Source organism: Pogona vitticeps, chromosome 4 (genome assembly GCF_051106095.1).
Source record: "Pogona vitticeps strain Pit_001003342236 chromosome 4, PviZW2.1, whole genome shotgun sequence".
In the NCBI taxonomy this organism is placed as follows: Eukaryota; Metazoa; Chordata; class Lepidosauria; order Squamata; family Agamidae; genus Pogona; species Pogona vitticeps.
The window spans coordinates 38151388-38175590 of NC_135786.1; the positions used below are offsets into that span (position 1 = coordinate 38151388).

The 24203-nt window shown below is 46.1% G+C and overlaps 1 protein-coding gene across 8 annotated transcripts in view; it reads left to right on the plus strand.

Annotated features, from left to right (window-relative positions):
- Window positions 1–9276: 9276 nt before the first annotated feature.
- The window catches only part of NAV1 (neuron navigator 1), a 346655-nt gene continuing 331728 nt past the window's right edge, over window positions 9277–24203 (plus strand). For all 8 annotated transcript variants that reach the window (XM_072997117.2, XM_072997120.2, XM_072997122.2 and 5 more), the window contains exon 1: window positions 9277–9415. The gene's annotated coding sequence lies outside the window, so the exon portion shown is untranslated. The remainder of the gene's footprint in view (window positions 9416–24203) is intronic.

Sequence of the window (24203 nt, forward strand, 5' to 3'; positions counted from 1 at the left end):
AGTCATTGCAACCTAAGAAGAAAGAAGTCCACTTGCCATGACTCAACTTGCAGACAACCACACCTGGATGAGTGAGAATCTTCACAGATATCTCCCCTAGGAGGGCATTCCACAGATGGGGAGTTCTCCGGTAGAGGTTGCAGAACATCCTGCTACATCTCAGAACCAGAGGAAAAATAGAGAAGAGCTTAAGATGATCATCTCACTAACCAGGCAGGCTGGCATGAGAACAGACTGCCCACCCAACAGCAGGTTCCCAAGTCTGAGAGGGACACTGCACTGGGACTAGGATTTTCAGGATGGGCCTCTAGACTGACATTCCATGTTTTCCTCATGGAAAACATTTCCCATGTAGGAAAAAGCTTGGAGACCACGGGACAATATACATGTATTGAAAAGCTGTGGCCAATGATAGTTGTGGCTGTGTGTACACAATGGTAAATACTGTAGCAAATATAATTGTGCAGTCATTCTTTTCTCCAAATCAAGCCATACATATTGAAAATCACTAGAGTTGAGATAAGCTAGCTCCAGAGCACATGCAGAGAACACAAACCAAAAAAAGAAACAAAATAACATATTTTGTGGATGCTACTGACTCAAGGCTGACTCTGGAATGCAATGTTGTAACTAGACTTTCTTATTCAGAATGCTAATGGGTGCTGTGAACTGTCTCTGCTTGTTCTCTTCAAGAAGTTGGCTGATTCCTGGTTCAGTGACCTTAATTTTTAAAGCTATAGATATTTCCTACATCACTGAGCCAGAGAGCAACAATCTCCGCTGAGGCCATCAACAGCTATCATACTTGCATGCTTTTGCATATGTGTAAATGTGCAGCATTATGGGAATATACAGATGATGACTGTGCTTCTTTAACAAAGCAGCAAGCAGTCTGGTGGAGGAACTCAGGGGCTCTAGCTTACTGCCACCTCCAGCTGTGGACCTGCCCATGCCTCAAGTTACTCCTTGCTTCTACATGTCAGATGCTTCCCTCTCTTCTACTGGTCTCTTCACCTCTTGAAGAGCATGTTAGTAGCTTCACAATCCCTAGAGAGCTGCCAGTAAAATGCTGGAGAGCTGAACACACAAAGGTGCTTGTATCATGAAAAATGCCTTTCCAGTACTACTTGTGTTTTCCATTTTTATGTTTTCCATTTCTAAGAATGACATTTGTATTTTTTAAATATTTGTATACTTTTGATCTTAGCTTTAATATTTCCTTTTAATGGTGCAAGTTGCCTCTTTATATTCATTGTTCTTAGCTTCAAATATTGTCTTTTAATGATATTAACTAGACATGACTACTTCATATTTGTATTCTGAAGATACAAATATGACCTGCAGCCCCTGTGGCTCAAATCCTTCCCCCAGAACCAGCCAGTCCACTCACCAGGCTCAGCACAGTGCGGTGCTCCTCCATTGTCATTGTTGTGCCAATCGCAGAAAGAACCCAGCCGGCACTTCCCTGCCTCCCTGCACAACCAACCAGTGATCAGCTGAGTGGGGAGACTCCCCATCTTGCCTCTGGGGAGCAGTAGTCAGCTGTGCAAGGAGGCAGGGAAGTGCCAGCTGGGCTCCATCTGCAATTGGTGTCACAACGATGGAGGAGTGTTGTGCCATGATGAGCCCAGTGACTGGACCTGGTCGGTTATGAGGGACAGAATTGGGCTGCCATGGCACCTGTGGTACCATGGTTTGCATACAAATATGAGATGCCCATGTCTAGTGTTAACCATCATTGTGTACTCATTGTTTTCAACTTTAATTATTGTAAGCTGCCACCTTGGGTCCTTCTCAAGGAGAAAGGGGGAGGGAGGGAGGGAGGGAGGGGGGGAGGGAGGGAGGGAGGGAGGGGGGGAGGGAGGGATAGATGGATAGATAGCACCATCTGGCATTAGACATGGGTTATTACTGGAATGCTAAAGTACAAAAAGGCAGGGAAAATAAGAGCTGGACATCAAGAGATTTGGGACACTTTACAGCATTTTAACTTCACCAGAGGATGTATTGTTCTATTGATTATTCAACATCCATAGTCTTAGTGCACATTTCCTTCAGATTTCTTGGATTTACTTCTAATACTTCTCTCTCTCTCTCTCTTCTATACCTTTGCAATTACTGTAGTATTGTAACAGTTCTCTTTGTTCCTATGTGCAGGGCATTGCAAAACTGAAATTAATACTCCAATTCTATTTGTGTTTTATTCTTGCTTCTTCTCTGTCATTGAAAGAGTTTCTTAGTCATCCCTGTAGGCTTTTCTTTCCTGTTGAATACAAAAATAGTCTTTTTTGCATTTTTCCCTGATAATATCTCTGGTTTTAATCCACCATTCTTTTGGTTGATAGTCAATTGAGCTTAGTAATAAAACTCTGTTCTTTACATTGACTTTAAATACTTACATTATTTTTGGCACTGTGGTTGTTTCAACGCTCTTCTTTAGCTTAATTTTTTTTAACTAACAGTTCATTATTTGTTATAGTCCACTCCTGGTCTTGCTTTCACAGAAAGAATAGAACTTCTCCATCTTTTACTTCCAACCATATAATTACTGTAGTTTCATTTCTACATTGGTTGCCTGTTGGACAATAGTCTTTTAGGTTGCTGGAAGCAATTGGTTGCAATGAACTAATTGTTGGCTTCAATTACTCATTCTTCTGCCTCATTTCTGACTTGAAAGCCAAAGACTCAGATGATGTTTCTGCTTTATTTATTGCTTCTGCAATTCAGTCAGCTGTGATGATCAATACATTATGTTCTAGTGTGTGATTAATTTCTTCCTGGATATCTGCATAAAAATTTTCAGTTTCGTCAGTGTGTGTTGGGATGTAGGCTGGATTTATTGCCATGTTGATAGGTTTTCTGTGAATTCTGACTGATTTTATTTGATCAGTCCTTGCTGATAGTTCCTTGCTGCTTCTGCCAAGTCTGGCCTCACTGTTAAAGTCAAAGGATTTCTTCTAATTTTTTTGTTTCCAAAATACCTGATTGAAAATAATCATTTTCCAGCCCACATTAGTCCACTCACACCAGCTATTGCAATGTTTAAATCTTCTATTTCTTGTGTAATGGTTTTGAATTTGCCTTGATCCATACTTCTGACATTCCATGCTCCATTTTTATCCATGATGCAGCATCAATTTTTCCCTTTGCCACAATGTACGTCAGCAATTAGATACAGTATGCTTTTGGCTTTAATCCAGTTGCTTCATTAAGTGACAGTGCTGTTTGTACTCATCTCGTCCTCTTCCCTGTTACCTGACTGAGTGTCCTCCAACATGTCTAATCTTCCAGCACTATCTCTAGTTTCTTTTTCTATTGTCTCGTCATAGTGTATTCAAAGAATAAACACTCAGCAGGGTTTGTTCTGTGCTAATGAGAGCCAACTTGAGTGTCACTACTAGTGTCTGTGAAAGATCTTCCAGCAATGTCACTTTCTGCTACTGTTGCCACCCAGTAGCTGCTCTTCAGGAGTATCTCCACCCCTATTACCATGGAATTGTCAATTCTCTTCCACCATGTGCCCATTATGAGTCAGGTATCTGACTGCAGAGCCAGAGGCTGGGAGTTCAATTCCCCACTGTGCCCCCTGTCATCTTGGGCAAGTTGCACAACATCAAGATGCCCCCAGAAAAAGGTAAAGATAAAGCACTTCTCAGTATTCTTTACTGAGAAAACCTTGAAAAGGGTTGCTCTAAGTTAGATTTTATTTGATGACATACAATTATTATTATGTGATAATTAATATCTGAGGACGATGCATCCAGCTTATTCTGGTGTCCTAGCCTTCGCCATTCTGCCTTGGGTATCCCTGCTGGGAGTCTAGCCTCTGAGTCTCACCTCCTGGTGCTATTGCTCTCTGTTTCCTTGTCACACACAGTTTCCTTCACCACCATAAGGTGTGCATCCAAGAGGGAGATGTCAGGATACAATTTATATTTCAGTATGCATAGAAATTCATGAAGGGCCATCAAGGAGGATGTATGCTGGATTTATGCCACAATAAAACCCTTGTGCTTTTCAGACAGTGGTTGAAAGGTCAAGGCTCACTTCTGATGGGGGGGTGCTCAAATGAATGCCTCTGAGAACAGTTGTGAGTCTTGTGACTTGAGCCTGTTATCGGGGAGGAAGCAGGCTTTTTAAAGAGGCACTGCTCAGCCTTCTTCGTTCAAGTCAAAGCTTTTGTTCCCTTTATTTCAAGGAAGAGACATGCTATAGAGATTGATCATGAAGTAAGATGAGTGGACAACTTTTTGTTGACTAGCAGAGTTGCTGCGTATTTAATTTAACTGAAATACTGTAGTTCAACTCCTGAGCCTGCTGCCCTGCTGATGTGTACAAGTACAACTCGCATTACTTCCAGCCCACATGGCTATTAGCTATTCAGCTAACATACTGGGTGTACTTGGACATAGCTGGTATACTTGAACAGAGTTATTTCCAAGCATGGCTGATCAAGGGTCAAATTACACATTAAAATAAATGTCTATTTACTACTATTATAATTTTTCCCTCCAGATGTGCAGTTCCTTCAACCCACAATTGGACTTAAAAATGAAGCTTGTGTTTACCTGTTGATGAGCAATCACAACACAAAAATAAGCCAATATGCAACACATAATAAGCAACACAAAAATAAGCTAATTTGCTAAATGAAGATTACCTGTTGGTGACCAGTCATAAAATAAACTAATTTGCTAAATGAGACAAGCACATGGTAGGACAATCAGATATGTTTTTATCACTCTAGGATACTCTGCTTCTAATAACAGGTTAACCTTAATAGTTTTGGCCTAAGTGTGTTCATATTGTTATTGTTGTGCCATCAAGTTATTTCCAACCTATAGTGATCCTATTAGGATTATAATATGTAATAAAGGTTGGGGCACAGATAAATAAACAATATTGACTTTAGTTTGGGACTCTGAAAATTATCATGCTTCAGACTCTGTTGGATTCCAACTTCCATTACCCATGACTGCTGGTCATTCGTTCTGATGGGGCTTGACTTCCCATCCCTGGTTTAGAAGCTCTCCACTAATATACAGCAAGGATGAAACATGCAGGAGATACTATGGCTGCACTTTTTATTTGAGTGTAAACCCCAGTAGTTAGAGTACCCTAAGTACTAGCCCCATTCAGCACAGTAGATGAGTAGAACTCCCTTTGGAGTAAACAACATCTATAAGACTGAACTGGGCTGCTCAGCATACATGTTAGTTTGGAGAAAAGCTGCCCCCAATTGAGAGGCATCCTGTAACCCTAAGCCAATTAAATCTCCAAACTATATAAAAAAACTTGGAATAAGATGATAAACCCAACTTCTCTCCAAAAGAAATGTAAAAGGATGCACAGAAAGGTGGGGCTTCCAGGTAATATACCAGGGATGGTCACTACCTGGAGAGTAACTTAGATATCTTAAACAGTTGCTCAGCTTCCATCTGAAGTGTCCATTGCCCCTCAATTTACCCCAGGGCAATTATGCTTCTAGTAGGCATTTTTTTAAAAAACAGTCTATTATTTCTGTGAACTTAATCAGTCCTATAAATTACAATCAAGTATAGACAACCTGTTGAACTCCATATGTTTTGGGTTACAGCTGTAATTACCCCTAACATTTGCTGGCTGGGTGTTAGCTAGGACTTCTCTGAAGGGTGGAGGGAACCACAGCTACCCACAGAAGAAGAAGGATGGGAAGCAACTCTGAAATTCTGATCATGCTAAGGATTGCCCTATCATCTCAGCTGCCAGCAATGTTGTCAGAGTGCTTTGATGCAACCTTCCTTCCCATCCTTCAATGACTCAGGAGGGATAGGTAAAAACGCAGCTGCAGCCTGTCTTTGCTTATTGAGTTCAGGTCATTCTTAGTTCAAAAGCACATAGGTGTGCTAGCCCACCTAATGTGCATCTAAAATTGTGCCCTCAGGCACACATCAAATGGCTGGTAGGTTATTTCACATGTTACATTTTGTTACTGCTGCTTGATAGAGGCAATCTGCCAGGTTCCTTTTTATTATGTATTCTGTGGTTTCTCTGTGTATTGTTTCAAACCAGTCTCACTAGGGCCTTTTGTCTGCCTGAAATCCTGGCTGCTTAGTGACTAGAGGAGCTTAGCAAAATGATCATCTTGTTCTGAACTGTTCCAACTTTAACGATAGATAGCCCGTGGATTTATCCAGTTCAGGAAAATTCTGGAACTAGAGCTAGGGTTGTGAATGTGGCAAAGATTTGCATTGGAGGGTTTAAGTGTGGAGCTAACCTTGAGAGATAACCTTAATCATTGCAGTGGCACATGGACTGGCCTGACCTAGGGCTGAAGGAAGGTTTCTGTCAGGAGATGAGTTGTCTCCACAGAAACTATTCAGAGCCAAGAAATACTGCAGTGCACAAGGGCGGATATGGGAGAATAATAGGATTTCCACAGTAACACTGCAACTTTATGGCAGATCAGACTGTTTATCCCTTTAGCCCAGTACGATCTTGTCTGGCTGACAATAATTCTCCAGGGTTTTCAGGTCAAGAAAGGTTTTCCCAGTCACTGACTATTTGTTCCCTGGAGATAGGATGAATCTGAAACTTGGACTTCATGCATGCAAAATATGTGTTCTGAAAATGAGCGAAAATCCCAATAAGAAAACTGCTGCTAAATTAGCGAAGGAAAAGCCAAATCCGTTAAGAAAAACACAGTCTGAAAAACAGACATCTGGGATACATTGTGTTTTATTTAAAAAAAAAAATCAAGAGATCAATTTTGCAAATTGATGGATAATCTAGAAAGGCCATTAGGATGGCTGGGCAACAATACTAGGCAGCCATCCTCCATCTAACCAAAGGTCCCTATAGCAGAGCAGTACTGTGTTCTTCTCCCTGTTCATTCAAGAGAGGCTTTGCCAGCATAAATCCTTGGTAGATTGTGTTCCTTGATCACGGGAAGAGAGTAGAGTCATTGGGATTTTTTTGACATGGTTCTTTCCTCTGATTTTTTAAAATGGTTTTCCCTAACAGTCCTTTGTTTGCAAACAAGATCATCATCTTTGATTTTTACTATAGGGCATTTTTTCAAGGTTGCATTTCAGGTTGTGGAATGTTTTTCGTCTTAAAATAGCAGCATTTTGCTGCTGGAGAAAAGCTGTTGTTTCTGTAGAGAAGACAGTAATTGTTACAGTGTTGTTGCATAGAAGGACAATCCTTATACAACGTACACAGTGTCATAGTCCCTTTGTCTCCTGTGGCGGGGAGGGGGGAAATAAGGATTGGGAGATGATCCAGCTAAAGATGCAGGTCTTTTGTTAGTTCATTCGGAAAGACTGAAATCCACGGAACACAAAAATGCTTACTTTTGACTGGATTCTAGCCACTTTAATTTGGAGGCTATGTACTTCCATACCAGCCTTCCTTTCCCCACGTGTTACCATCCAGATGGGAGATGGACTTGGAACTCCCAGCTAACAGTCACACTGACCGGGGTAGCGAGAGTTGTAATCCGACCCGGCTCAAGGGTGCCACCGCGGAGCGACTGACGGGGGACTTCTTCTCATAGTGCCCTCAGGATCCGTGATAGATCGATTGACCGTTTACTTCACAACCTTTCATATACGGTGCTTTCGCACGTGTAAATGACGCCACCTGAAGCCACCTTTCGATCGGTGCGGTTTCTTCAGCTGTCGATTCGTCCGTTGCACGGCTATAGGAAGTCATCCTGCCACCCAACAAGCTGGGTGGGTGGACGGGCGGAGTCTCTCGCCCTCAGGGCTCACGAAACCTGGAGGAACAGTCTTCGGCTGGTCCCCTTCAGACGACTGCGGGTCCCTCTCTTTCCTCTCGGAGAACTTTATCCGCAGACTCAGTTTGGACCGCCGCCGCCGCCGTTGCCGCCCTGTCAATGCCACTTCTCGGCAAAATTAGCTCAGCTACCTTTAGGTTTCGAAGCAGGGAAGGAGAGACGTGGCGAAACGCGTATCAGGCACCCTCCCCTTGGTGGGGGGAAAAAAAGAAAAGGAGAGGAGATGAAGGGGAGGGCGTGGAGGAGTCGCAGAGCCTCCTCCTCCTCCTCCTCCTCGAAACAAAGCTGACCCCTCCACGGCGTGGTATTCCGCTTCCTCTCCGCCTCCCCCCTCCCGCGATGAAATGGATCCAGCAGCGCACAATCACCGACCGAAGGAAATGATGTGGTGGTTGGAAGGAAGGGAGTGCTCTCGCTCACCATTCGCAAAACCGGGAGCCCAAATATAAGCCCCTGCCCAGCCGGCGTCCCCACTTCAAGCCGGGCGGCGGCGGCTGCGGGGCAGGGCGTGCGTGGCCGTCCGTCCCCATCAGCTGGAAATCTGACCTCGCCGCCGAGCCCACCGCGCCCGCCCGCCCGGCCGCCCCTCCCCTCCCTTCCCTCCCTCCCTCCCGGCAGGACCATTGTTGTCATTCGCTGAAGGCAGCCAGCAGCTGGAAGGGCGAGCGCCTGCCGCTCCACTCCCTCTCGCCGCGACGGATCGGGAAGAGGGCAGGCGGGCAGGCAGGCAGGCAGGCAGGCAGGCGAGCGAGCGGTGGCTTGAAGTCGGTCCTGGACAGGAGGGTCCTGGCGTGGACCGGACGGGGAGCTGTCAGGACCGCCCGGGACGAAAGGCTTGGCCGGTTCGTCGCTTCCCTCGCTTTCCTCCCTTCTTTCTCTCCCCCCCCCCACCAGCACCACCACCAGCCCCTTGAAAAGAAAGTCCAAGCTTGCCATCAACAGATTTGCTGCCTGTCTTCCCCGCCCCGCCCCCGAGAGGGCTGAAGGCAGGCAGCATCAAGCAAGGAGAGAGAGAGAAAGAGAGAGAGAGAGAGAGAGAAAAAGGAAGGAAGGAAGGAAGGAAGGAAGGAAGGAAGGAAGGAAGGAAGGAAGGAAGGAAGGAAGGAAGGAGGGGGCCCGCGCGTGTGCGGGCGTCTGGCGCGTCACAACAGCCTGACAGCCTGCTTTCCAGCCACCGCGGCAACACCAGCAAGAGCGGAGGGGCGAGAGGAGGGCCACGTGACCGCCCCTCCCGCCCGGGGATCGGCACTTTGTTCAGGATGCCGCCGCCGCCGCCGCCGCCGCCGCCGCCCGCTGTTCCCATTGTGGGCTGAGGATCCGGCAGTTTCCTTCCCGGCACCGCCGCCAGCGGGAAGGAGGAGGAAGAGGAAGGCCAGCAGGGCGAGGCGGGAAGGAGCGCGCCCTGCCTGTCGAGGGGAGCGGCGGCGGCTTCCTCGTGCCCGGGCAGCTGGGTGGCCAAGTCCGCGGGGTGGCATCCCTCGCCGTCCGGACCGGGCTGAGGCGGGCAGGAAGGCGCGCGCGCGGGTGAGTGAGTGGGACCCCCGCGTGGATTCTCCGTGGGCGCCTCGCCGGCGCGAAGAAGGAAGGAAGCGGCCCTCGAGGAGATGGCGAGGCAGGCGCGGACCGCCTAGCAGGGTAAGTCCCGCGCGGATCTCGCCACCCATGTCGAGCACTCCGTGGAGGTCGTGTGGATCTGGGGCCACAGCCCCGTGCTCCGAATACGGGGCGGGGGGGGGAGCGCCTTACCCCGACATTGCGAACTGAGGAAAGAAAGAGGAAGCCCGGCCCTGGGGGTCCACGTGCCAAATCCAAACACAGGCGGCGGCCAGGGGGGAGTGATGCCTTTTTGCGGAGCCACCAGTATACATATATCATCAATAGGCGAGCTTTCGGGTCCTCCAGGACTCTCCCTCAGGCTTGGGCACCGCAGAGCGGGGCTGTGAGGAAAACCAGAAAAATCCAAGGATCGACTTCCAAGGGGCGCGGGGAGCCCCCTCCCCCCCTCAGCCCCCACCCCGCGCCGTGTCGGCAGAAGGGGAGGCGAGGGGATGCCCTCGTTCCGCCGAGGCGTCGGCTCAGCCGAGCCCCCGAATCTCCCGGGAGAGGCTGGGCAGGCGGCGAGGGCTCGGGCCAGATGGTCCCTTCTGCTCGGCGGCGCTTGCCAAGGGAGCGGCGGGGCCGGCGGGGTGCCTGGGCGGGCTGAGCCAGCTGCCGGGAAGGAGGTGGAGGGCAGGCGGTCTGTCCGTCTGTCGGCCGGCCGGCCTCGTCGGAAAAGACCGTGACTCAGGCGATGGGGGGGCGAGCGGAGAGAAGGAGAGGAGAGGACAGGGAGGAGCCCCCCCCTTCCAGGAGGACACCGAAACCCGAGCAGAGCTTGGCGTCGGGCAGACAAAACTGGGTCGCCTTCCTGGCCGCTTTTGACGGGCGGCGCAGACTTCGGAGGCGCTCCCCAAAGCAGCGCGCTCCCTCTGCAAAGCAGACGCGCCGCCTGAACGGGCTGCCCCCTTTCCCAATTCGGTGGGACTCTGCTGTCACGGCACCACTATATCTGCTACGGGCGAAGCCCCCTGGCTGGGATCCCTCGCTTTGTGCCCGCCTCACATGCCCAGTCCTCTGTCTTGGTCCTGGGCCTCTGTCTCGGGATGTACCTCCCTTCAATTATTGTTCCTCAACCATTTTCTTGTGGAACGGCTGAGGTTTGTAGTAGTAAGGCAGAAGATGAATAGAAAGGAGGGCCAAAAGTTTCTGCTTCTGCAGGAGAAGAGAGTAGTTCTGTCTCCAAGGAGCCCTCCTCCCCTTCCCCAAACCAAGGGCTGCCCTGGGGATTAGAGAGCCTTCCAAACCAGGAGGCAGTTGAGCAGGGTGGCCAATCACCAGATACAGCTCTCTAGCCTCCCCACACTCCAAGAAGTGACTTTGAACAAGTGTGTGTGTGTGTGTGTGTGTGTGTGTGTGTGTAAGTGTAAGCAAACTTTTATTTTCCTTTGAGGGCCACTTACCCAGTGACATGTGTCTATAATCAACAGCAACAAACAGGTACGAAATGTATGGTACTAACCCTGAGCTTGTCATCAAGATGAACTCATCCTGGAAGTGGCCAGACGTGGCTGCCCCTCTGCCCATGAGGTTGTGCGAAAAGATCCTTTGGTGTTTCATCCCCCCCCCATCCAGGATGTACAAGGCGAGCCCTGGTTTTTCTCCCTGCTGCAGGGCTTCTTGCCCAGGGTGCACATTTGCACTGCATCCACAAGTTCCTCCCCTTTAGCAGATTGTATGGTTTGCAAGGAAAATCTGTGGCTATTTGTAATGCCCAGCATGACAAGTCTTTGGGAAACAGGACTGCTAGGAAACAAGCCATGTTGATTGAGAACTGTAGGTGCAGAAGAGGGGAGGACTGGAGAAGAACGTGTGTGATCACCCAACAGCTTTCAGTTCCTCAGGAAGATGATAAATGATACGGAGCAAGCATGGCTAGCAAGGAATGCACCTCTTTCTTCCTTTGAAAAAATCCCAGTTTCTTTATATATACGGAGAGAGAGGATGTTTTCTTGTTGTCACATTCATGCCATGCTTGCAGTAAGAGGCTGGTGTACAGACCCACTGAACAAGAGGCGGGCTTTGCTTCTGAAACCCAGAATCTGCACATAGGAAGCAGAGACAAAGAGAAGTAAAGCAGCAGGGAGGGAGGAAGCCGTAATGGGTGCCCAAGGACTAGCCGGTGGCATGTCAGGATGTCTGCCAAGTTGGCACAAACCTTGACATCTCCATCGGCGTGCCGAAGACTGGATGCCTCATCTTCTAATTTAAACCATTAAATGTCTCATAACTGAGATGATGATTATTTCTCTGATTCCCTATGTTGGTGACTTAAACTGCGAACCCTTTGGGGCCAGTTTGTTATCTGCTCTTTGCTGGCGGCCTTGTTGCTGCCATAATTCACCCTGAGCCTAAAGGACAGGGCAGGCTATAAACAAAGGCAGAAATAAAGGGCGATGTGCTCTCCTCTTTAGTGAGGGATAGGAGGTTTTTATTGGGTCATGTTTGCTCAGCAGGATGAAGTCTGAAAAAGCACAGCAAACAAAACACAACCGTGATCTTGTTTATGGAGCAATGGGGTGGAGGTTGGCAAAAGCTTGGCACAGTCTGCTGAAGGAGGCTCCCCTTTCTTGCTGCCTTGTCTGTTGAGAGAATGACTTGGCTTCTTGTTTTTGCTTCCCTAGGTTGTTCCCTAGGTGCAGCTAGCTGCCAATTAGGCTCAAAAAGTCCCACTGTGCCTTCTAGGAAGGATGGGGTGCAATATTGCCATGTTTGGGGACCCTCCCAGCACATCTACCTCTTCATATTCTCACCCCCAAACTGTGACTTTTTAAAAAATGGCAATGAGGAGTTTCTCTGGTGTTTTTTTAAAAAGCTAAATGTGTGTGAGTGTTTAGTCGTTTAGTCGTGTCCGACTCTTCGTGACCCCATGGACCAGAGCACGCCAGGCCCTCCTGTCTTCTACTGCCTCCCGGAGTTGTGTCAGGTTCATGTTGGTTGCTTCGCAGACACTGTCCAGCCATCTTATCCTCGGTCGTCCCCTTCTCCTCTTGCCATCACACCTTCCTAACATCAAGGTTTTTTCCAAGGACTCTTTTCTTCTCATGAGATGGCCAAAGTACTGGAGCCTCAGCTTCAGGATCTGTCCTTCAAGTGAGCATTCAGGGTTGATTTCCTTTAGAACTGATAGGTTTGTTCTCCTTGCAGTCCAGGGGATTCTCAAGAGCCTCCTCCAGCACCACAATTCAAAAGCATCAATTCTTCGGCGGTCTGCTTTCTTTATGGTCCAGCTCTCACTTCCATACATCACTACAGGAAAAACCATAGCTTTGACTATTCGGACTTTTGTTGGCAAGGTGATGTCTCTGCTTTTCAAGATGCTGTCAAGATTTGTCATCGCTTTCCTCCCAAGAAGAAGGCGCCTTTTAATTTCAGGGCTGCTGTCTCCATCTGCAATGATCATGGAGCCCAGGAAGATAAAATTTGACACTGCCTCCATATCTTCCCCTTCTATTTCCCAGGAGGTGATGGGACCAGTGGCCATGATCTTAGTTTTTTTGATGTTGAGTTTCAGACCGTTTTTTGCACTCTCCTCTTTCACTCTCATTACAAGGTTCTTTAATTCCTCCTCACTTTCTGCCATCAGAATGGTATCATCTGCATATCGGAGGTTGTTGATATTTCTTCCGGCAACTGTAGATGAAGCAATGAGAATTTACAAATGGATTCATATCCAGAGCATGTCACTTTGGCATATAAATTGCACTATCCCCTGTAAATAAGCACTTCTCAGAGGAGGGCTGGGGGAAGAGACTGAGTCCCAGCCAAGAAATGCTGGAGGCCAAGCCTGGTCTATCCAGTGACGGCTTAGTTCCTCAATAGGGCAAAGAAGCCTCTGAAGACGACCCAGCAAGGTAGGACATGACACTAATCCTTTTTTAAAAGCAAACTTAGTTTAAAGGGTTTAGTACACAACCCCCCTGGAACTAGGTGTGTAAAATATGGTAGCTTTACTTCTCTGCTTTAGGGTTTATCATGACTCCAAATGTCACGCACATCCATGCAAAAGTAAAAGGAAGTTATAAGCATTTTGTTTTCCAAAATATCAACTTCACCTTTTCAGAACTGCCACAAAGACTCCCCAGAAGGGGCACAAAGCACTTCAGACTGAATCGGGAGACATTCAAAAGCTGTGAGCTGGCTTCCACATTAGATTGGGGGACTGTGCACAACTCTAATTATCTCTTTCTTTCTTTCTTTCTTTCTTTCTTTCTTTCTTTCTTTCTTTCTTTCTTTCTTTCTTTCTTTCTTTCTTTCTTTCTTTCTTTCTTTCTTTCTTTCTTTCTTTCTTTTTAGCAAAACTGGTGGATTGTGATGATCTTAAATAAGAAAAACAGAGAGAGGTATGTGGGGGTAGGCCTTTACCCTTCACATGTGACTGCCAGTATACTACCTCAGAGAAAATGCAGCCCTTGATGGAAAAAACAGATCTGCCATTTTGGGGCTGGACTGTGCCTCTTAATGTTTTCCTGTGATATAGTGGAACCAGGGCAACTGTGCTGACACTGTGTGATAGGAAAGCTGGGGAATTTCATCTGCCACCACCTGCTCAGACCTGCCTGTGCCCCTAATTTAGCTACAATCTTCACAGTGATATACCTAGCAGGATTTATTATGGAAAATAGTTTGTCTGGCTTGACTCTGAATGGCAATTAAAGCCTATTTCCAAAAGACTGATTCCTGCTAGGAATGAAAACTGGGGGAGCTGGTTTCTTGATACAGCTCAACAGAGGTGCCTGCTGCTTTAAACTTTGTTTATGAGTCAGCACTATGGTGGCTATCACAACTTGGACCGACACTTCAATCTGTTGGTATGTAATCTGTGATTCTCTGTGCTCTGAAGAGCTCTTGCAGTGGTTCTTTGATCCTTCAGCCTTCTAAGGCATGCAGAGATGTTTAGAAACAAGATTTAGCCACGGAAAGCATAGCTCATTGTGATGCTTTTTCTGGGGAGCTTGGCTTGAAGGTCCAACTTCAGCAAATTGTTTCCCTATCTGATGGACCCAGCTGGCCAACAGTGTGTTAAAAGATGGGATATACGGCATGTGCAGTATTTAGGGAAAGGTCCTTTTGGGGTACAGGTGCCAGTATCCCCTGGATGATGATTCTGGGAGCTGTGATCCCTAAAAGTAGCTTTTCCCCCTAAGATTTAGCTGTAGATTCTTTTGACCCTATTTGCTTAAATTAAAGCTAGGTGTGATGCCTGACAGAGATAATGCAGGAGTCTTTTTCCCACTCTAGTGGGGAAGATATAGGAGGAGAGTAGAAATGATTTGACTCAGCTTAGAAAGAAGAAAGACAAGCATTTGCTGGGGTCACAAAAGCCGCTTTCTCACATATGGCTTCTCCTATTGATTGTCCAACACTGGTGGACTCAGAAGGCAAGCGAGCCCATTTGGCTTGCTTAAATAAGCAACCTAGAAATAGGTTTTGCATTTTAAGTTGGCAAGGGACCGAGATGGCTTCCCGGAACAGCATACTCAGAAAGCTGAATCAAGCATCCAAGGATGCTCTTGTATATTAAACCAGTTCAGCAGACAAATTGCTTTAAACATCCTTTTAACTTGAAGAGCAAGTCAGGGCCCACTGAGGGAATGGTAGGGGGCTTGCAGATGGGGCAAGAACAGTCTGCTGCTAATGGAGATCTGCAATGACAGAAGATGATAGGGCTAAAAAAGATAGAAAACGTCTTGGTTAAGGGCAAAAGGCAGACAGGTGGATCCTCAACAGAAGTCAGTATCTCATTGACAATGGGCAGAGCTTGCTTGCAAATGTTACTGTGTTGGACAGCATCTCTCCAAATCCCACAGCCTGGATGATCAGTTTGACTGTGGGATTCTAGTACTTGTCAAGGAACAAAGTTTCTACTCTGAAAATATTTATCGGAGTGAAGCACTGCAAACCCTCTGTTACAGGTGAGCATCATTCCCTGCCACCTGTTCTGGACCTCAACCTAGGTAAAGAGATCATCATCATCACCACCACCACCACCACCACAACCATTGTGTTCTGTCAAATCAATTCTGACTTATATCAAACCCCTTTCCAGGGTTTTCTAGTAGAGAATATTCAGAAGTGGTCTACCATCCTCTTCTTCTGAGGCCACCCTGGGACTGTGTGGCTTGCCCACAGTTGCACAGGCTGGCTCTTCAACCAGGAGGCCCAGTGGGGAATCAAACTCCCAACCATACTTAGATCCCTGAGCTATCCAACCAGCAACATGATCACAGACCACAGTGTTAGCTGCTCCAGTACTGGAAGTAGCATGTGTTCTTTATGCACCCTTAAAATCCCAAGCGATGCAATATTAGTGGTCTTGCTAGGGCATTGCTGCTGCACTGCCATCACGAGGAAGGGCCTCAGTGTATTTTAATTGCTCTGTGCATTCCCTTGGGGTGGCTTTTAATCTGTTTTTTTTTTTAAGTGCTGTACTGATGACGAAGACTATACTCACAATTTAAATCATGTTTTCCATGACACCCATGAACCACTATGTTCACATAATGAACTAGGAGCCCAAGAATTCAATGTCTTGAGCTACTGATTTTTGTTATGCAGTGATCGTCCCCCCCCTTTTTGGTTAATATTCCAAAGTGGCACAGCACTGCCACCAGACAAACAGAAATGCTATAAGACTGCCTATAAATTGGCAACTAAGTGATATGACACTATAGTAGACTGGAAAAATTAATAATAAAAAAGTTCAGAATGCTGGACAAATCAGTTTGATATGATACAATTGTAACGGCAACACAATTCAGTAAAAAATTTCACTGACAGAGGCATTCACATATGGTGAATTGCTTAAAATTAAATCAAATTGACATCCGTATTGAAATAATGACCCTCTGCCGGGAGAGTAGAGTAAATCACTTCCGCTTTAAAAAAATTATGATTCCCTGTCAAAACAATCCACACTTCAGTGTGTGTTCTGTGTTCACCTTTTAAAAATCAATTTAAAACACCCAACATTTGATTCATAACTTTTTAAAAAAGTAATGTAACCACAGTCCTTGTCCCATATATCATGAACCTTGAACACCACTGCAATGTGCCCCCACCCAGCCCTTTCCAAACTGCAATTCACATCCTGCTCAGTGTCCTAAAAAGGATACCACTCCTGGGTAGAGGGTTAGGCTGCTAAAAATGGAAATGAGTAGAGAAAAATGTGCAGTTCTGCAACATGCCTTTGAGCAGGGGTGGGGAAACTCCAGCCTATGGGTCTGAGCTGACCCACTGATGAATAAAATCTGGTCATTGGGAGGCCTGGAAGAAGTCCCTTCCAAACTCCAGCCATGAGTGGCAATCCACTATACCCTACATTTTCTTTCATATTGTGAAGGTCATCAAAGCAGAGGCAGGTGAAAGGTATATATAGAGCCAGAGACCTTTGGGTAGTGTGGGTGGCATATAAGTTAAATAAATAAATAAAAATAAATATATAGCCAAGAACATGGAGAATCCCATTGCGATTGTTGCCCTTTTTGATGGACTGCCATAGAAGAAGCCAGGTGCTTGGGCGGGGCCTTTTGTTTATCCGGCTCCTGAACTGCTGACATCTATCCTCTGTATGTCAGGAACTTCTTCCAAAGACCTGATGCAGGAAATCCTGAGGCTGACCTGCAGCAAAAACAGCACCAGACTGTCAGAGTGTTGTTCAGTGAATAACTACTGGGACCCTTGCTACAGGACAGAGATTTATAAATAGATTGTTGGGACCCCATGTTTTTCCTGTTGAACTACAGTCATCCCTTCTGTCACTGGGGGGGGGGCAGGAAAAAGGTGTTTCCTTTCCGTGAGGTCTGTGGTGGGACCCAGCTAGGCTGCTGGGCACCAGATGGCACCAAACAAGAGAAACAGAGAGATGACATTTCAGCAACAAACTCCAGCAGTTTGTCACTGAATCCAAGGGGACAGGCAGAGCCTCCTGTGGCCACATTACGCGAATGGCAGAGACCAGATATTTCCTTTCAGCCCTTCGGCCAAAACAAGGCTTCTCCCATCCCAGATGGCCCCAGCATCTGTCTGCCGCACTGTGTTGCTTATCAGCCTTAGGGCTGCAGGGGGAAAAGCCCATTAAGCATGTTGGAGAGACACGCAGAGATGCTCTGCCTGCCTCCTCCATGCTTGGCCAGTTGCTTGGAGTGCCTTGTGCTCTGATGCACAAATCGAACCACAAAGGGGAAAGTTACCTGTGGACTACCACTCCCAGAATCCCCAGCCAGAATAGTTACTAGTTTCACCAGGGGATTCTTGGAACTGTAGCCCAAATGCCCAAGACTAATCATCTTTTTACAGTGTTTGTGTCGGGTATCCCCTTTCACCATGAGCATTTTCTTTATGTATTTCTATGCTCATCCATATGCTATTTTTAAGACATAAAATAGATTGCAAGGGAAAAAATAGAATATAAGAGTGACTTCATATGCAGAAATAATCAAGGTAATATTCGTAAGTGTTTTCAGAGATCAATTTTAAAATGCATTATTTTGGTTCCTCTGTAGGGAAATAGTAGAATTCCTTATGTTTTTCATATAAACTTTTAAAACAATCTGAGGCAATCCCATTCTTTAGCTGTTCAAAATTGGCTTTGTTTTCTCTGTTGGAAGATTTCTTCCTTTGCTGGCAGTAGGGGGCACTTTCCCCTTACTTAAACCACTGTTGAAAAGAAACCTTTCTGCATCATTATTTTGCCAGCAACTTAAGATACCATAAAGATCAACAAGATGTAAGAGCTGTAGATACCCTCATAGGGCCCTTGGAGTAGCCCTACTCTTACTATTGATACTGTTGCAGACACCCACCCACTGACCTGAAGGAGTTACTTTTGAAGCGTCTGAGTCCCCTGAGAGACACACCCATTATTAGTTGTTCCAGGAGATTTTGCTTCGTTTTGCTAAAGAAATTGAGAGATTGAGAGAGAGAAAGACAGAGAGAAGATGCTGAGGAATTTGGGCCCTCCAGAGTTTTGGCCCACAGTTCCTAGAACTCCCCGCACCAGCTAGTCCCAAACATCTGGAGGGCCATGAACCTAAGCAAGGGGTGGATCCAGTCAAGGAAACATGAGAAATTAGTTATGTCATGATAGACGTGTTAGCTGTCAAGCTGCCACAGGACTCTGCTGTTGTTGCCAAGAAATTAGGATTCAAGGCTGTTCTGAACAACAAATTCAAACACATCTTTATACTGTTATATCTCTTGATGTGGTGGGCACAGGGGGACTGGTCAGCAGAAGGCAGCAACAGGCTGGTAAAGCAGTGTACAAAGTCTGAGCCATTCTGGACTACCTTCCTCTTTGGCCTGCCAACCCTGTGACTCATCCTGTAGTCAGTGGGAAAAAGTTGGAAATGGCTGTTTCTTGCTGTTCTTGCCATAGAGGCTGACCTTTCCCCCCTTTTTTTAGCTTGTCAGAGTTGGAGGACTTCCCCCAAACAAACTGATTAGCCCATTAAGCCATCCTAATCACACAGTAATGACTTGATCAGTCTGATTCCTTAAGATAGTTCAACAGCCGGGCTCCTTGGGAAGATTCATTTTGCTTTTGTTGGGGCTTTGGTTGAAACACGGTAGCCGTTGACCAGGGAGGAAACACCACTGACCTCCATGGCCCTGAACTTCTAAACAGACATGCCTACCATAAGTCCTGATAGGATGGTTTAAACAAACAAACAAAGCACAGTTATTCCCCAGCAAATGGAGATTGATGTTGTGTAGATGCCAGAGCTTCTAAAAGTTATTTTGTGGGCCTATTACTCCCAGAATCTCCCCAGCTAACAGAGCTTCTTCTGAAGAAATAGAGTACAATCCCAAAAAACTCATGCCAAATAGAACTTGTTATTCTTAAACTGGCACAGAAAGAGTAACCTTTCCAAACGCTGATTGGAACTTAGTATCAAGTCAAATGTAGCAGCTTCTCTAAATGGCTGCTACACATGTAGGGAGAAGCAGATACATAGAGGTTGCATAATGAGTCACGCAACTCAGTAAGTTCACAGCAGACAATGCCCATTGAGATTTCTTAATTTAAGGCAATTCACTGCTAAAAGTTATTCATTTTCTGTAACTGTGCAACAGAATTTCAGCCATTATGTATTTTTCTTGTGGTTTCTAAAGTATGCCTTTTCTTAAACACTTTCTATGGTATCTCTGATGAAACAGGGTTATTATGTCTGTTTTACCATGTGTTAAGTGCAGTACAAAGCTGAGGTGTTCATCATTTAATGCACTGAAATAAACTCCGATGTGACTTGTGTATGTGGTGATGATGTACGTCTCCTGATCCCACCCACACAGATAAGATAGAAAAGAGTCATAGGAGGAAGAACCAGGTTCAAATGGTTGTTGTGGGTTTTTCGGGCTCTTTGGCCGTGTTCTGAAGGTTGTTCTTCCTGACGTTTCGCCAGTCTCTGTGGCCGGCATCTTCAGAGGACAGCAACCAGGTTCAAATCCTTACTCAGGAAATATGAGATATGAAATTTAATAAATACAAAAGTAACTATCGTTTTATAATCTTAGAACTGCAGAGCTGGAAGGGACCCTATGGATTATCAAGTCTAACCCTTGTCAAGGAGGCAAAGTGGGGAATCAAACTCCAGCTTCTGGGTCAACAGCCAGATACCTAACCCCCCGAGCTATCCAGCAATTCAGATTAGAATGAATAGCTGTATCATTTTTTTAAAAAAAGCTTTTATTGTCCATCTGCCACTTGGTCCTCAGCACTGACCTCGCTAAGGCTGAAAGAGGCGATATCCTTTTTCCAGTGCCAGCGTCACTTGAAGTGAATGGGTGTGAAAGTCTCCACAAGGGAGCAGGGAATGGAGGAGATTCCCTCTGCTGCTTGTTGTTGTTTTTCTAAAGGAGAATGGAGATGGGGACCTGAGCTCATAAGCACCTGAAATATCTTTCATCTAATCAGCTGAAAAACCTTGATTCTGGGTCCAGAATTTATGCAGGGCTGCCCCCACCCCTCGGCTGTTGCTGCAGCCAGAGAAGGTGCAATGAGCTCTTATCCATTTGACTTTGGGGGGCCTTGCCTGCTAAACTAAGCGATGGCTGAGCAATGGAAGAAAGCCTGCAACGTTCATCTGAAGAGTCACACATAAGCATTGCTCTTAAATGGCGGCTTCCTCTGTTTATTTAGAGTCCTTAAACCACACTCGACTGGAAAGGCAAAATGCGGAAAAAGCAAACCCTTTGTCTATATTTATATTGCAATTCCCCATGTTAGCCAGCAGGGGGAAGAAGCACCTCACTTAAAATGCTAGCCTGACCTTGCCTTCTTTGCTTGCTTCCTTCCTTGACTGTTCAACCTAGGATCCTTATCAGCTGCTCAGTGTTAAGTCAGCCTCCTTCCTTCGCAGTTAGTGAATTAAAGGCAATCAGACGATGGCTTCAGGAGGGGACTCAAAACGGCTGCATAATCTCCTGGGACAAAGTGAGTCGGATGGATCAATGGCTGACAGAGTGGAGCTTTCCTAGTCACACACAATATTTGAAAAGCAGTGCAGAAATAGCATGGGCCAGCCAAGCAATGCAGGAAACAACTGGGTAGCTAAGCAACAGGGTCCTGCATCTGTCCCATTCACATAGGGGCTATGTCTCTGTAATTTCTTCGAACTTTGATGAGGATGGAAGGATTGTGGAGGTTAGTTTTTGACATAGAGTCAACTGTAGGATGCAGCTGGTGAAGATTACAGATTAGATGGAGATATGGCATAAAATTGATAAAATCCATAAAGGTGTATTTTGGATATGAACACATCCTGATTCCAGAATTCTATCAGGTTGATTTAGATTTGGAAAATGTATGAAAGCGGAAACTAAGAAGATGTCAGTTTTGGAATTGAAAGCAGAGTTCCTTTATGATATCAGGCTTTTGCATAACTGAGTCCCTGAAGGCTGTTTTTTAGCCAAGGAAGTGGTTTTAAAGTTTGTAGTGTTTTAAATCATTTGATGTGTTTTAATTACTATTATAGTTTAATTGTATTTTTATTATAATTTATTAACACTTTGAGCCACCTTGAGTCCATTCATGGGGAGGAAGGTGTCCTATAAAGGAGTCAACTAAAGGACTCAATCAAGGATGCTTGCTTTTTCTACCATGAGGTTCTGTTGCTTTGCAAATTGGAAGTTTGCTTGCTTTTCCTTAGTGACTGATTATCAGGAGAGAAGCAAAGAAACTATAGACACAACACATAAAAACAACAACACCAGGCAGATGTGTTTCTCTACAAAGCTTTGACTTTGTGCTTTCTGAGTGCTGGGAATCAACTAGAGGCGGTCTGTAGGGCAACTCAGCAGATGCAAATAAATATGTCTAAGACTAGGCTACATGCTTCAAACGTTATAATTTAATACTTGATTGTTCAATTGCACCATTTGATTTTTCAGTTAAGAGCTGGACTTTCTGACCCCAGGACCCCACTGTCTCAAGTGCCTCTGTACTCAATAAGGCTTACATCTGAGTAAATCTATTGATTCCAAGGGAATTTTAACAAATCTATTTTTTTAAAAAAAATGTGCTCCAAGAACCTGGCAGAAAACATCAGCATAACTCTCAGGGGAAGTATCTTTCAACTGCTCTAGGGAGTCCTGGGTAATGTTTCAAATTTAAGTCCAGTTCATTATACAGTAAAAGGATTTTGCAGATGTATCAATGGAGTAGACGAAGACTTTTCAGGTCAGCATGGATATATAATGAAAAAACAGACCCTAACACAACAATAGGATCATTTGATTGTTTCTTTGCAAGCAAGCTGCGTTTAAATGGCAGCATTTTAAAAAGGGAGGTGAGGCAGGTAAGCCAGCAGGAAATTGAAACATTTTTTCCTTCTCCATCCAGGGGCAGAAAGGCTGCATACGGAGTGTGAGCCAGGCTAAAAATGAGTTTGTCCTCAGGCATAAAAGGCTAGAGAGTGGACTGAGTAAAGGCTTGTGCTCCTGATACTAATTTCTAGACTTGGGGGGGGGGGGTTGCTTGGGTTAGTTACTTGACCTGAAAGGAATGACATCTGCCTTGCGTCCACACTCCCTAGAGGGCTGCTTGGAGACCCTGGCGGCAGGGCAGCCTGAGGGCATGGATGGTGGGGCATAGAGAGGTGGGACTGGGTGGGGCCAAGTCATGTGGTCTGAAAATGTACCCCCACCTGTTGTGTTTTAGGTCCCAGCCTCAGCCCATCAGCCACACCACTTAACCACGGCTGCTTCATTTCATTCGTCCAGTCTGATCTAAAAAACATCTGGATCAGTTTCTTGGTAAAGAACTGAAGTATTCATAAGATCTGTAGAAGCAGGATTGTACCACCAGTCCCTACTTAGTCGAACAATCCCCAAACTACTGAATAGCTGCTTTGGGTCTTTTTAAGAAGATTTTTTTAAAAAATAAGTAAAACAAACAGAAAACATCCTAGTAAAGAACAGATGTGTGCATTTGTATGTATGCATGTGGGACAAGAAGCTTCTGCTGAGATGAGTTACAGTTCAGAAGAGCTCCATGAAAACGTTTAGTTTTTAAAGTGCCACAGGACTTTATCCTGTTTGTAGATCAGTAATCAGTGCTTTTCATCACTCCCATGCTTTGGAAACCCACACATAAATTAACAGGCCATATATTAATTATGAATAGGGGTTGCCCCCCTATAATGGATCTGCTCTAATGGATCCAACCCATATGCAAAATGCTGTGCCACGCTTGCTTAATAAGCAACGGCATCAGCTGACTCAGGCCCCCTCTGAACGTTCCCTCTGCATTTGATGATGGTGCAGAAAATGTACCCTCCACCCCCAGCTTGGCAAGACTCCCTATAAGTGACATTGTTTGAATCAGCTTGCATTTTGTCCCTGCTGGGTTACATGGAGAGCGCTCACCATGAAGCTGGCGGCTGCAGCAGCCTGTTCCCTGGAGAGCTGATGCTGTCGGGATCCCCTCCTTCAAGTGCCAGGCTTGGCTCCTGCAACTTCAACCACCCATTTTGTTCTTTCCATTCACTTTCCCCTTTCAGCTGCAGCACTGCAACTGGAGCTACACGAAGGTGAGAAGAGAAGGTAGGGGGTCAATAAAGGCAGCATGTGAGGGGTGTGTAGGGTTGCAGTGGGCTCTGGTGTAGAACCATGGTACCCTGAGACAGGACTTTAGTTCAGGGTCTTAGCAGAAGAAAACATGCTGCAGAGTGCTTGGGGTGATGCCAGACCCACTGACACCCACTTGCTACTGCTTCCCCCCCTCCACCCATGCTGCTGCCACCACCTGTTGTATTTGGGAGCCCTCCTGCTCATTCTTCCTGCATGCCAGCACAAGCTTTCCTGCTGCTTGAGGCAGCAGGAGGACAACCCCCTGTGCCCTTGCCCCTACTGATGCTGAGTGGGAGCACAGATGGATGGAAGGCAAGGGGGAAGAGGATAAAATGGGTGGTAGTGGCGGCCAGTATGTTGTTTTGAATCACATCTGACAAACCGGCTGCCTCTGGATCATGGCGGCTCTGATGGCTGGCCTAAGGCCTGGCTCTTCAGGGGCAAGGCGTTGTGGGAGGGGTCATCTTCCACAGTGCCTTGCCCCCCAACCCCATACTCAGGCTTGAAGCAAACAGCTGAGAGGCAACTAAGCTGTCAGTAGTGACACCTGTCAGCACAGGAAAAGATTGTGGATTTGGGTTTTTAGACTACAACTCCCAAGTTCCTACTGCAAGGCAGGAAGTATTAGGGTGCTGCTCCTGCTATCCTCTCCTACCTTCCTCTTCTTGAGAAGGAGGGCCGGTTTCCAACCATTTGAAAGAAGTGAAGCTGTACATGACAGAGTGAAATGAGGTAGGACAGGGTAGGCTTGTAGGAT